This window comes from Ursus maritimus, unplaced genomic scaffold (genome assembly GCF_017311325.1).
Source record: "Ursus maritimus isolate PB19 unplaced genomic scaffold, ASM1731132v1 scaffold_28, whole genome shotgun sequence".
NCBI classification, from domain to species: domain Eukaryota; kingdom Metazoa; phylum Chordata; class Mammalia; order Carnivora; family Ursidae; genus Ursus; species Ursus maritimus.
In genome coordinates, this window is record NW_024425341.1 from 2,025,815 (window position 1) to 2,038,284 (window position 12,470).

Here is a 12,470-nt window from a genome sequence, read left to right on the forward strand (position 1 = left end):
GAATCTCGATCCACTTTTTCAGCTTGTCTTGGGCAATAGAGAACACTGTTGGGGCCAGGAGGCCTCTTCAAACCAAGAAATATTTCTTTGGTGGAAAAAAATGTAAAATCGTGCTGGTGATTGGGTGACAGACCTGGAGTGAAGTCATTTTGAAGCTGTGTGGAATTGGATGAGGGGCTGAAACAGAAGCCAGCAAGATGAAGAAAAATGGGATTCTCTGAAAGCCCGCTTTTGTGTCCCTTTTGTCAGGAACTGACAGTATTATTTTGGGGGTGTTGGGCATCACCAGAGTCCCTGAACCTAAACGACTCCAGAGATAAGGGAGTACATGCATCAGCACCCCCACTGTCCAGGAATCAGAGGAGGAAGTGCCCTTGAATGAAGCATGGGCCACAAACCTGGTTAGCAGCCAGGGAGGACACACGCTCTGCAGGTATAGTATTCTGTGTTATAGATCCTTTCTGCTGGGCAGGAGGTCATGTTGTTTCTCTCAGGGATAGCCTTATAATTTGAGTCAGTGAAGCAATGACCTGCTGTTGTCATTTTAATATCAGCACATATTATGGGATGGCCCGTCAGAGAAGCACGTTGTAACTATGGATATTGTCATACCCTTGTGTTTTATTTAAACATCCCAGGAAATAATTGGAGTTAAAATAATCTATTTTGAAGTGTTCATCCGATTGGCATGTTAGCTTTAATCTTAATTTCAGGTTCTTCTCGGAATGGGGGCTTTTAGGGAAAGAGAAAGTGAAGCACTGATTCAATTATTTTAGTTCTATCAGTATGGGATAATTTAATAAAATCTCTACTGCCCCATTTGATGAATTTTAGGGTCGAAGAGCTGGATCCTGAATGTGATCCAGTGCTGATCTAGTGCGGTGGTTCTTTAAGTAGGAGTGCACATCAGAATGACCCAGGGTTTATTATGAAAGTAACAGATATCTTAGCCTAACCCTAGAGATTCAGATTCTTTAGAGCTGGGCCTGGGCATCTGTATTTTAAACCATCCTCAAGTGACCCTACTGCCCGCCTCCCCCTGTGAGTACCAGCCTTGTTTATTATAGATGAAAAAATTGGGGCAAAGTCAGATGACTTGCCTAGAGCTGGTTCTAGTACCAAGATTGTATCACCAGATAACATGTAATTTCAGAATTTTATGGCTGGAAGAAATTTTCCAAGTCAATTCAGTAGCTCATTTTAAAGCTTAGTATAAACCATGCTTGTTCATACAATTTCCAAATAATATATGAATGCAGCGAAATTGTGTTTTCTCAAAGCCTGTCTTCTGTCCTGGCCATGGTAAAAATTAAAACATCAATCACCAAAATTACTTTATAATTTTAACAGATGTTTTTGTATTACTTTCAGGAAGCGTCTGTTTTTTGCAGTATTTTTATCGTATACTTTGTGATGCCCTGTTAGAGTTTTTTGAAAATATAGTATATTTAAAGCTGAAGTGAAAGGTTAAAATTTTTTAATTTAAATTACTTATTTTTCAGTCTTAGCTAAAATGTGATACTGTGTGAGAATTTGTGCTGCTTTATTAGAGTTTTGTGTTTTTAAAATCTGGTTGATTTTTAACTTTGGTAAAATTTTTTTTTAAAGGCATCTTATTTTGGAAACAGCACAGTTTAGCTTCCATGTCATCTTTGAATATGAGAGAGAATCCTACTTTGAGCATGTCCTCAACAGAGAGCAGAGAACCAGGTTTGTTCCTTCAAGAAGTCTCCTAAAGCTTGCGGAGCAGCATCCACTTCCAGAAGTCGATGATAATGTGTTCGTGATGCCTGTGAATGGACTATATGGCCAAGTGACTCATTAAGATATTCATGGAAGAATGGTAAAAAAAAAAAAAAAAAAAGAAAGAAAGAAAGAAAAGAGAAAAAAAAGAAGAAGAAGAAAAGGCAGATTTCGAGAAGCAACCCCAATATCATTTAGGATTTTTGAGGAGTTGAAAGAAGATAGTTCTGAAAATATGAGTGAAAGACTCTAGCACGTATCTTTACATGTTTCTTACAGTACCTTTGTTAACCCAGCTGCTTTCGTGTATAATAGTTGAGTTATTTTCCTCTAGTGCAATAGCTGGTAGTCCCCTCATGATCAGAGTTTATTTCATGTGGGTAGAGAACTAGTAGCTATAGTAGTAGTAATGGGAACAGCCCCAGAAGCCAGCTTCGGCTAGGTCATTACTAAAGGGAGAGGATGTTGATGAATTGCTTCTTCATAATGTGCTGCTGCTTGTTCACAGACTTTGCGGCTTTCGATTCATCTTTTATCTACTCTCAGCCTTTGTGTGCTTGCTTTTTCTTGCACAATTTTTTAATGACCGTAGTTTTTTTGGTTTAAAAATGAGAATTATATCTTCATAAATAGGCCTTTGTTATGGTTCTCTCCTACCCTACGTTATTTTCTAAGATCAAGAATAGAATAATTTCCATTCGTTTTCAGATTTGTTCTCCTTAACTATTTTTATATTCTTGTTCAATGTTTGGTTTTCCTCTGCTCTTTTTAGGTGGAAATAAAGGATGATCTCTGTGTTGTGTTTTTAGTTATCTAGGAGACCAGAATAACATGGATCATAGAAATTTATAGAAAATTTACGACATCTTTTAACTATTACTGTTTTAAACCTCCATCAGACTTCTTCTTAGCAATATTGGTGTGAATGTTACCTTCTTACTCTGCCCTTTCCTTTTGTGGGGAAGTAGTAAGAAGCAGGGGTTTCTCCAAATGCTGTTAAGTGCAGGGAGAGAGAGAGCATGCGCGTAAGTGCTTTTGTAATTAACAAATGAAGCAGGAGAGAGAGCTTTTGTACTTAACAAATGAAGCATTTGGTCATTAAGGTCATTAATGTGTATATTCACATTGTCAGTATAAAAATTAGTTTGTGGCTTAGAACTAAAATCATTAACAGTAAATTTTACTCTTTTCAACTCTTCTTACTTTTACAACTGAGTCAGTTGACCTGATCCATAATTTTCTTCTTTGTAAATTGAGGAAACCTCTGTTCTTATGAATCAAGTTTTATCCAGCAGAGAAAAATATAAGCAAAAGAGCAGCTTTTAAAATTTAATAAACCAAAATTCCAGAAACCATTTTTTAATAAATATTTCCTTCCCCAGTAGGACTCTTTGCTTCACCCTTTTTCCTCCTTTCTACCCTATTTATCACCTAGTGTCACTTTTACATTTTTTTTCCCCATCTTTCCAGAATTTCTTGCTTGGTATCTGTGTTTTGCCTACTTCCTGCCTTTTCCATGATTCAGCCTCCCATTGAAAGTGATTTCTGTTCTCCTTACCGTCTGTTTCCTTGGGTGGGCCTCCTTCCTACTCCATTGCCTCCAGTCTTTTGTTATCTTTTGTAATTCAGCTTCTGTCATCTCCAGCTCCTGCCTGTTTTACCCCTCACCTGTGTCCACCTTACTTCCTGTCCACTTGCATCCCACTGTCATCTCCCATTAATGGTGATCTCATCTCTTCCACTGCCTTGGTCTACCTCTGTCGGTATAAGCTCCCTGATCTATTGTGTTTTATGCAGCTCTGATTCCTTCTCATCTCTTAATTGCTGATGTTTTCTTTCTGTACTTAATAGTCATTGTGCATTTGCCTTGTGAGCTCTTTTTCTATTTTTCTTGTCCCCAGGTGGTAGGTATTACTAGATGGATTTGTTGTCAGTATTTGCATTGAACACAGATCCTTGCTGTGTATTTCCTGGGTAGTCAGGATGAATCAATTATTATTAACTTTTCTTGGAACATTGAGCTTCCTGTGTTTTCTGCTTCTAAGAATTAGATTGGTATTCTAGAAGACTAATATTACTTTAAAGAGAGTCAGGATAGTCATGATGCTGTCATTTTAACTCTTTATCCAAGAGTTTATGACATTTGAATTCACTCCCTTGTTTTGAAAGATTAAAGAAGACATCCAAACCAGGTTTGGGGATAGGAGTGAGTGGAAGGTAGGAAGAGAAAGGTAAATACTAGAAAAGGATTCATAGTCAATTTCTAGAACTGGAGAGAAAACTGAAAACACAAACCACATGCTTTAACATTTATTAGGTGAAAGGTTCCCTAACAGAATGAAAAATATCAGTAATTCTGTTAACTAGTTTTAGTACTCAGTCATATGTATTTTTACATTTCCATTTAAGTTCCAACACCTTTATTTAATGTTTAACAAAACAGAAACTTAATCTTGTAAATATTCATTTTATTTTGAGAGACTTGATGTCGCCTTAAATAATAACCTGTGTCATTTTATAATTACACTGTAACATTCTTAATGCCATTAACGTCTGACTCTGTTAGTTTTTTGTGTGGGGAAACTCATAAATTGTATGGTTTTGCCCCTCTGGGCTCTGTAGTCATGTTATAAATCAAAAGGTAGCTTATTGGCAAACTTTTATTTTATGCTGTTGATGATTTATGTTGTCTTATGTTTTTCGATAATTTTTGTATATACTACGAATGTGGAGCGATCCTGTAATTGAGTTTTCTGTACTGTGTATGAACTACTGGAAGTAGACTAATGTAAGTGTAGATGCAGGTTTATGAAATTTAGAAAAAGAAGAGCCCTTTACAGCACGTCATGCAGTGTTTCAGATTTTAAGAATAACCGTACAAACTGGGGTTGATTGTATGGAACATTCTTTCTGCCTGAGCCTCCTCTACTTGTGGTGGTGGTGGCTGGGCATCTTGAAGCTGAAGGAATGGCTACTGGTCTGATAATGTTTCTGTAATATTCACCACCTGTGAGCAGCTAGTAAAAATAACATCAGAACCATGGATAAGCTACTAAAGAAATTTATGTAGATGTGCTGATAAGTATAGGACTATGTTCCGGGATTACAGAGATGAACAAAGTATCATCCGTTCTCTCTGGAAGCTCATAGTTGAGTAGGGAAGATTGGTAAGTAAATGATTGCAGTACACTGGCAAATGCTAAAATACACGTATGTAGCAGCTGTTACAGGACCAGGCCAATTGTGTAGGTCAAAAACCTAAAGTCAGATATAATATGTATATAACTGTTTATATATATTGCATGTAAATTCTGACTGTGATATAATTGCTGGTGTCTCCCTTATGGCCTGGGCAGGTTACTCAAAGCACTCAGACTCAGTGTCTTCCCCTTGAAATAGTGATAATTATCTAGGATTGTTATATGGATTAGCTGAGATAATATATAGGAGGTACCAGTATGGTCCCTTATTCAATTATTATTTAGAATTTGGAGAACATAATGTAGGATCATACTCTTATTTTATAGATAATATTGCTGCTCAGAATGCTTGGAATTCCCATTTTAAATTTGCTTTTAATAGTTTTTAAGAAAACTAAACTTACTCAAAACCTTGTAGTCAGTCCCTTTTTTTTTTAAGCCAAAAGAAGTTTATTTGATCTATTTGCCAGTTGTAGTTCCCAGTGACAGTTGTCTATTCCCATAAATCAAATCTGTTCTCAGAGAATTCAGAATTTGTTACCATTAAACATATTTGACAGAAGTGTGCCATAGGCTTCTAAAGTATTTCACAAGAGTGACAACATCATTGGAATAGGTCTTTGTAATGACTGCTTTTGGGAAAGTTGGGTAAGACTTATCGGGGACAGAAACTTTTGAATATGTTATAAAATCAGTCTTTGTATAGTTGTAGTCCCAACAATGGATTATATATACCAACCTGAATATATTCCTAAATTGTATCTATGTTTCTGTTATTTTAAAAGGTGTTTAAATTAACTTCCTTTAACAGAACCATGCTGAACAGTGTGCATTTTCTTATGTAGTAGAAAAAATTGGCACAATAATTTAATATTATTTTGTTCATGGTGGATTAATTTTTTTCCCTAAATTAACAGGTCTTTAAAATAAGGGTCTGTGTCCTAGACTATATGATAAAACAGGCTGGGTAAACTTTTCACTCAATGAAACAAATTGATTCTTCTGATCCAGATTGTTTGGCCTTGTTATAAAAGTCCACTAAGTCATAGCATGTTTAGACTCGTCTATCATACTGTGATTTAAAGATAATAGTACTGAGATAAAACAACCAGCCCTGAATTTTGTTACAGATCAAAATATATGTCTTGTTTAGAGCTTCTCTATTAAAGTTCATTATTTACAATCAAGAGATTTAAGTAAGTTTAGTTTGTATTTTATGGCTGGTATTTATTTGTATTGACATTACAGTCATAAATAGGGAAGCTGATTCCATAGAAAGGGAGACTTGATGTATTAATATTCCAAAGCTTAGTTTAAACTGGTTCTGATTAGAAAAGTGGCTTTCATTTGTATTCTCTGGAAGAGTCTCAGGTCTGCGGGCATGTTAACAATGACATGTTTAATCCCCACAATAAATATTTAGTTAGAGATATTTGGGAAATTGCTGCTGCTGATGTAGAATGAACTGAGGTATGGTTTTGTCTTTTACACTTTTGTCCCTGTTATATTCTTAGAGAAACTAAAAATTTTTTTAAAGATTGTATTTATTTGTCAGAGAGAGAGTTTGAGAGAGAGCGGGCAGGCAGTGGGAGCTGCAGGCAGAGGGAAGCAGGCCCCCCACTGAGCAAGGAGCCCGATGCCGGGGCTCGATCCCAGAACCCTGGAATCATGACCTGAGCCAAAGGCAGCCACTTAACCGACTGGGCCACCCAGGCGTCCCAAAACTAAACTTGTCCCATAGTGTTTTATTTTTTTCTTGGCTTTTTATTTAACATTACCAGTAAGAATAATGGTTGCCATTATGGATCCTCAGTAGGGCCAGGCTCTTGACATACGTTAAACTCTTTGCTACTGCTAATGTAATTCTTTCTAATAAAATTTGATGTTATGAAATAGGTTTTATATACTATCCATTCATATATAACATATAATATATGTTTACATTGACAAGTAAATAAATGTTAGGGTGGTTCTGCAGAACAATAGGTTTGTCGTGTTACATATTTCCTGCTATAAAGATGAGGACATTGAGGGAGGTTGTTGAATTGCCCAAGGTCACACCAATAGTAAATGGTGAAACCAGGAATTTAAGCCAAGTCTGGTTAAATCTCATGCTTTCATTCACTTTTCTATACTGACTTTTAAATTATTTCTCCTTGGGGCACCTGGGTGACTCAGTCAGTTAAGCAAGTAAGCGTCCTACTCTTGGTTTCAGTTCAGGTCATGATCTCAGGGTCCTGGGAAAGAGCCCCGCTTTGGCTCCGTGCTCAGTGGGGAGTCAGCTTGTCTCTCCCTCTCTCTCTGCCCCTTCCCCTGCTCACATGCTCTCTCTCTCAAATAAATGAATCTTTAAAAAGTAAAATATTTCCTCTTGGAAAAGTAAAATTTACTCTTTTATAAGTGCATATTATTTCGAACCAAGGAGTACTCTTATTAATCCTGTGCTATATGCCTAATTTTTTTCCAAAAAATACCACAAAACCTTTAATAGTTTATAAGATTATAGAAGGCTCAAAGTAATCAGTGCTTTATTGGAAAGAATAAAATCAGATAAAACAGAAAAGTATAAAGGGGGTGGTGAAAGTCACTAGTAATTATGCCACTCAGAGGTTAATAACATTTTGATTTATAATGATGCAAACATTTTGATAATAAAATACATATATGTATATATATATTTTTTAAAGATTTTATTTATTTATTCAACAGAGATAGAGACAGCCAGTGAGAGAGGGAGCACAAGCAGGGGGAGTGGGAGAGGAAGAAGCAGGCTCATAGCGGAGGAGCCTGATGTGGGACTCGATCCCAGAACGCCGGGATCACGCCCTGAGCCGAAGGCAGACGCTTAACTGCTGTGCCACCCAGGCGCCCCCATATATGTATATTTTTAAAACAAAAATAAGTTCATAGCATGAATATTGTCTAGTAACACTTCTTTATTGTATATTGGCCATCATTTCACATCATTGTTTATATCTTACTAATGTTTTTTCATTTTTAAAAAATAATCTTTTTATTTTAGAACAGTTTGGATTTATAGAGAAATTGCACAGATAGTACAGAGAGTTCCCAGATTCCCCTATCATTAACTTCTTACATTAGTGTGGAGCATTTGTCACAATTAATGAACCAAAACTGATACATTGTAATTGACTGAAGTCCTTGCTTTATTGAGATTTCCCTAGTTTTTACCTCCTGTCTTCTTCTGTTTTGGGACCCATCCACGATTCCACACTACATGTGGTCATCACGTCTGCTTAGGCTCTCCATGGCTGTAACTGTTTCTCAGACTTCCCCTGCTTTGTAGGCCTTGACAGGTTTGAGGAGTACTGGTCAGATAGTAAAATGACCCTCAGCTGGGTTTGTTTGATGTTTTTCTCATGGTTAGAATGGGGTTATGTGGGGTTAGACTGAGGGAGGCCACAGAGGCAAAATGCTATTTTTATCACGTCATTTCAAGGGTGCATCCTATTTGTGTGACTTTACTGTTGACGTTGACCTTGGTATCCTGGCCGAGGTAGTGTTTGTCAGGTTTCTCTATTGTCAAGTTACTCTTTTTTTCTCTGCTTTCCATCTTGTACTCTCTGGAAGGAAGGCAGCCCACACTTAGGGAACGAGAGTTATGCTCCACCTTCTGGAGGGCAAAAGCAGAGTTTCTGCATACATAATCTGGAATTCTTCTACATAGGAGATTTATCTATCCTCTCCCATTTATCTCTACTGAAGCATTTATTTGTATCAGTGTAGACTAGTGGATATTGATACTTTGACTTAAATCCAATATAACTTTATTGCTCTATTTTTTCTAGCTGTGGCCGTTGGGAGTCTTTGAGTTGGTTCCTGTAGCCCTTTGCCATACCCCTGTCGTTATGGTTTTCTTTTTTCTTTTAAAGATTTTATTTATTTTGAGAGAGAAAGAGAGCGCACGCCCGCAGGAATAGGGAAATGGGGCAGGCGGAGAGGGAGAAGCAGACTCCCTGCTGAGCAGAGAGCCTAACATGGAGCTTGATCCCAGGACGCTGGAATCATGACCTGAACCGAAGGCAGATGCTTAACCGTCTGAGCCACCCAGGCGCCCCTATTTTCTTTTTTCATGTGGTGAGAGCTGATGGTGGGGGTGGCACCCGTGGTCCTAGAGAGCTGCTCTGAGATCACATCTTGCCTTCAGACACCTGTGCCTTCTCAGTACGGTAAACTCTATGAGAAGAATAAAAGAGCATTCTCAAAGAGTAAAAACTTAAGAACTGGAAGCAACCTTAGAAATCATGTTCCATTTCTGCATTTTAGAAACCGGAAACTGTGGTACCACAGGGTGAGATGATTTGCCTGGGATTTTGCCATAATAGAAGCATTCAAGAATTTCTGGGGTGCCTGGGTGGCTCAGTTGGTTAAGCGTCCAACTCTTGTTTTCAGCTCAGGTCATGATCTCGGTCATGAGATTGAGCCCCAGGTTGGCTCGGTGCTGGGCGTGGAGTCTGCTTAAGATTCTCCTTTCCTCTCTCCTGCATCCCTCCCTCTCTAAAAAAAAAAAAAAGAAGAACCTGAATTTCTGCTCAGAATTCCTTGTTACATGAATGTACTTTATATCCTATTGCAAGGATATACAGAGTTTTTATGTTGGAAAATTTCAAACATGTATCAAAGAAGACAGAGAATAATTCATCCCCATGTCCCCATCTCTCAGCTTTACCTGTCAGTATGTAGCCGGTCTTGTTTAAACTCCCATCCAATTGCCCCCCCCATATTATTTTAAGCATATCCCAGATACAAATTATTCATCTGTAAATATTTCAATATGTTCAAGAAATCTTTTTCAAATCACAACTGCAATATCATTATCCTACCTTAAAAATATTTCTATTTAAGGATATTTAGTTGTAAAAAATTCACCATGAATTAGAATCAGGCATTACTGAAAATACATTTCCTTGGTATAATCCCCCAAAATTATAGAGAGATTTTTTTAAAAGAGAGTAAACATGTGTGAGCATGGGGAGAGGAAATAGGGGAAGGGGAAGCAGACTCCCCAGTGAGCAGGGTGCCCGATGTGGGTCTCGATCCCAGGACCCTGAGATAATGACCTGAGCCGAAATCAAGTGTGGGATGCTTAACCAACTGAGCCACCCAGGTGCTCCTAGAGAGATGTTAATGTGTTATCTGTACATCATACAAAATGGCCTAGGTTATGGCTCTTATAAAAAATGTATTCGGGTTTTACCTGGGAAAAATAAGTTAACCTCTCATGAGATTTCTTTAGAGTAGAGAAATCCTTAAAGACTGTATGACAGATATCCCCCAATTGTATGCATTTGCTTTTTGGCCCTTCTTTACTCTTTATCTGTGCATGGGAAAGAAATTCCAAGGATAAAATCTGAAAGAGATTTTATCCTATTAACTGAAGCCATGGGTGAGAATATAGTATGGCCATTCTATTCTACATCTTCTGTAGAGAGATTTTTGAATGTTGAGTAAAATTCCTGCATATTACTTCCTGAATTAGGAGTTTACAAAAGCCTCTAAGAGAATCAATGTGTTAACATCATCACTGCATTTTCATTTGCTTTTAAGAAGATAATTTAAGAGGAAAGAATACCTTTTATATCAGAGTTGATCCTAAAGGCAGAACCAGCTGTAATTACTCTGTTTACTTCAAGCAGCATACTTACGTGGATTACTTGACTCAACAATTTAAAAGGATGGCTAATACTCCCAATATTTTAAATACCGTATTTTCTTGGGGTTTCACTGGATCTTTAAAATTAAAATTGAGGTGTTATTTCCCCTCTAGAAAAACAACCCTGTCTCAGAGGCTTTACAACCAGAATAGGAAACGTCCTTTTAAATATCCATTTACTTGCGTTGAATTTATCCTAGAATTGCTTGTTTTTTGACATGCTGTTAAAATATGCAGTGATCTAAATTGAAGATGGAGTGAAAAAGAGGGCTGAAATTTTCTTTCTGCTTTTTCTAAGCCAGACCGAAACTACTCTTAACAGCATAATTTTATTTAAAACTATTTTATTGCTAACCAGTATTCATCTTGCTAGCGCATGTTGTTCATTATATGCAGATTCATGTTTTATTCTAACCTAATTCAGACTTCTCTGCCTTGCTTTTGACAGTGTTACCGCCTTTCGTTTTCTTTCGTGAATAGGCTTTGTTCTTGTCAATCAGCTTAGTTTTCTTTCCATTTTGAGTGCCCTATTTGTATTATGGCTCACTTTTATCTACTTGTTTTCATTCAGTGAACATCTTTTAAAGAAGAGAAATCATTGTTACTTTTCTTCTCATTTCTAAGCAAAAGTTGAGAGATTAATAAAAACCAGTTTCAACTACATCGCTGGTCAAGTGCACGGAGTTTTCCTAGGCTAATGTGTATTACGGATTTTAAGTTCTCCGAGGGCATAGTGTTCATCATCCTGTGCTGTGATTGACCCCTGTAGCATTTACCCTTTCTGCCTATTTTAGGCTATTTTATAAACTACTTCTTGATACATAAAGGATACTTGTTCTTAAAATCCTCTGCTTTGCAGTTGTCTTTTCTTGACATCTTTACTACTTGTCAGCATGGGATCTTGGTTGAATTTCTTATCTTCTTTGCATTTCCTCCTCTGAAAACTGAGGATATTAATCAGCAGTCACCTCATTGGATTGTTGAGTTAAATGAGATAAGCTGTAGTGCCTGGCACATAATAAATGCTCCAAAAATATTCAAGCTATCCTTTTCTTTCCAACCATCCTTATTATATTTTCCCCCTTTACTTGTTTATACCTTCACTTGATTAGGACAAATGGTATGTGTATCTTAAATAAGTGACCACCTTCACGTTTTCCTCAAACTTTTTAAAAAAACTTCATTTTGAAATGATTACAGATTCATAGGGAATTGCAAAAATACAGAGAGGTCCCCTGTATCTTCACCCAGTGTTCCCCCGAAGGTAGCTGTAGTACAAGGTCAGAACCAGAAAACTGACACTGGTGCCATCCAGAACTTATTCACATTTTTCCAGTTTTATACGCACTCATTTGTGTGTGTGTGGTGTGTATAGTTCTGTGCAGTTTGATCACAGTGTATTTGTGTAACCACCATCACAGCCAAAATACAGGAGACTGTATCCCTGACCCATCAACCCAAAGCCTCCTCTTGCTCTCCTTTATAATTTCCCCAAACCCTTGGTAACCACTCATCAGTTCTCTAGCTTTCTAATTTTGTTACTCAGAATGTTATATAAATGGAGTCATGCCGCGTGTGATCTTTACAGATTGGCTTGTTTTACTCAGCACGATGCTTGTGAGATCCATTCAAGTTGTTGTGTGTGTCAAATAGTCTGTTCCTTTTATTGCTGAGTTCTGTTCATGGTGTGGATGCACCACAGTTGAACCGTCTGTCCAGTGGAAGGACATTTGGGTTGTTTACAGTTCTGCGTTATTACAAATAAAGCTGCTGTGAACATTTGTGTACAGGTGTTTTGTGTAGACCTAAGTTTTCATTTCACTGGGATAAATGCTTAGGAGTACAGTTCTTGG

The 12,470-nt window shown here is 37.4% G+C and overlaps 1 long non-coding RNA gene across 4 annotated transcripts in view; it reads left to right on the top strand.

Annotated features, from left to right (window-relative positions):
- LOC103677051 overlaps window positions 1–6,132 on the top strand; it is a 10,361-nt gene extending 4,229 nt beyond the window's left edge. For all 4 annotated transcript variants that reach the window (XR_005838236.1, XR_005838238.1, XR_005838239.1 and 1 more), the window contains 2 exons: window positions 23–433; window positions 1,609–6,132. This is a non-coding gene — a long non-coding RNA (uncharacterized LOC103677051). The remainder of the gene's footprint in view (window positions 1–22; window positions 434–1,608) is intronic.
- Window positions 6,133–12,470: the final 6,338 nt, after the last annotated feature.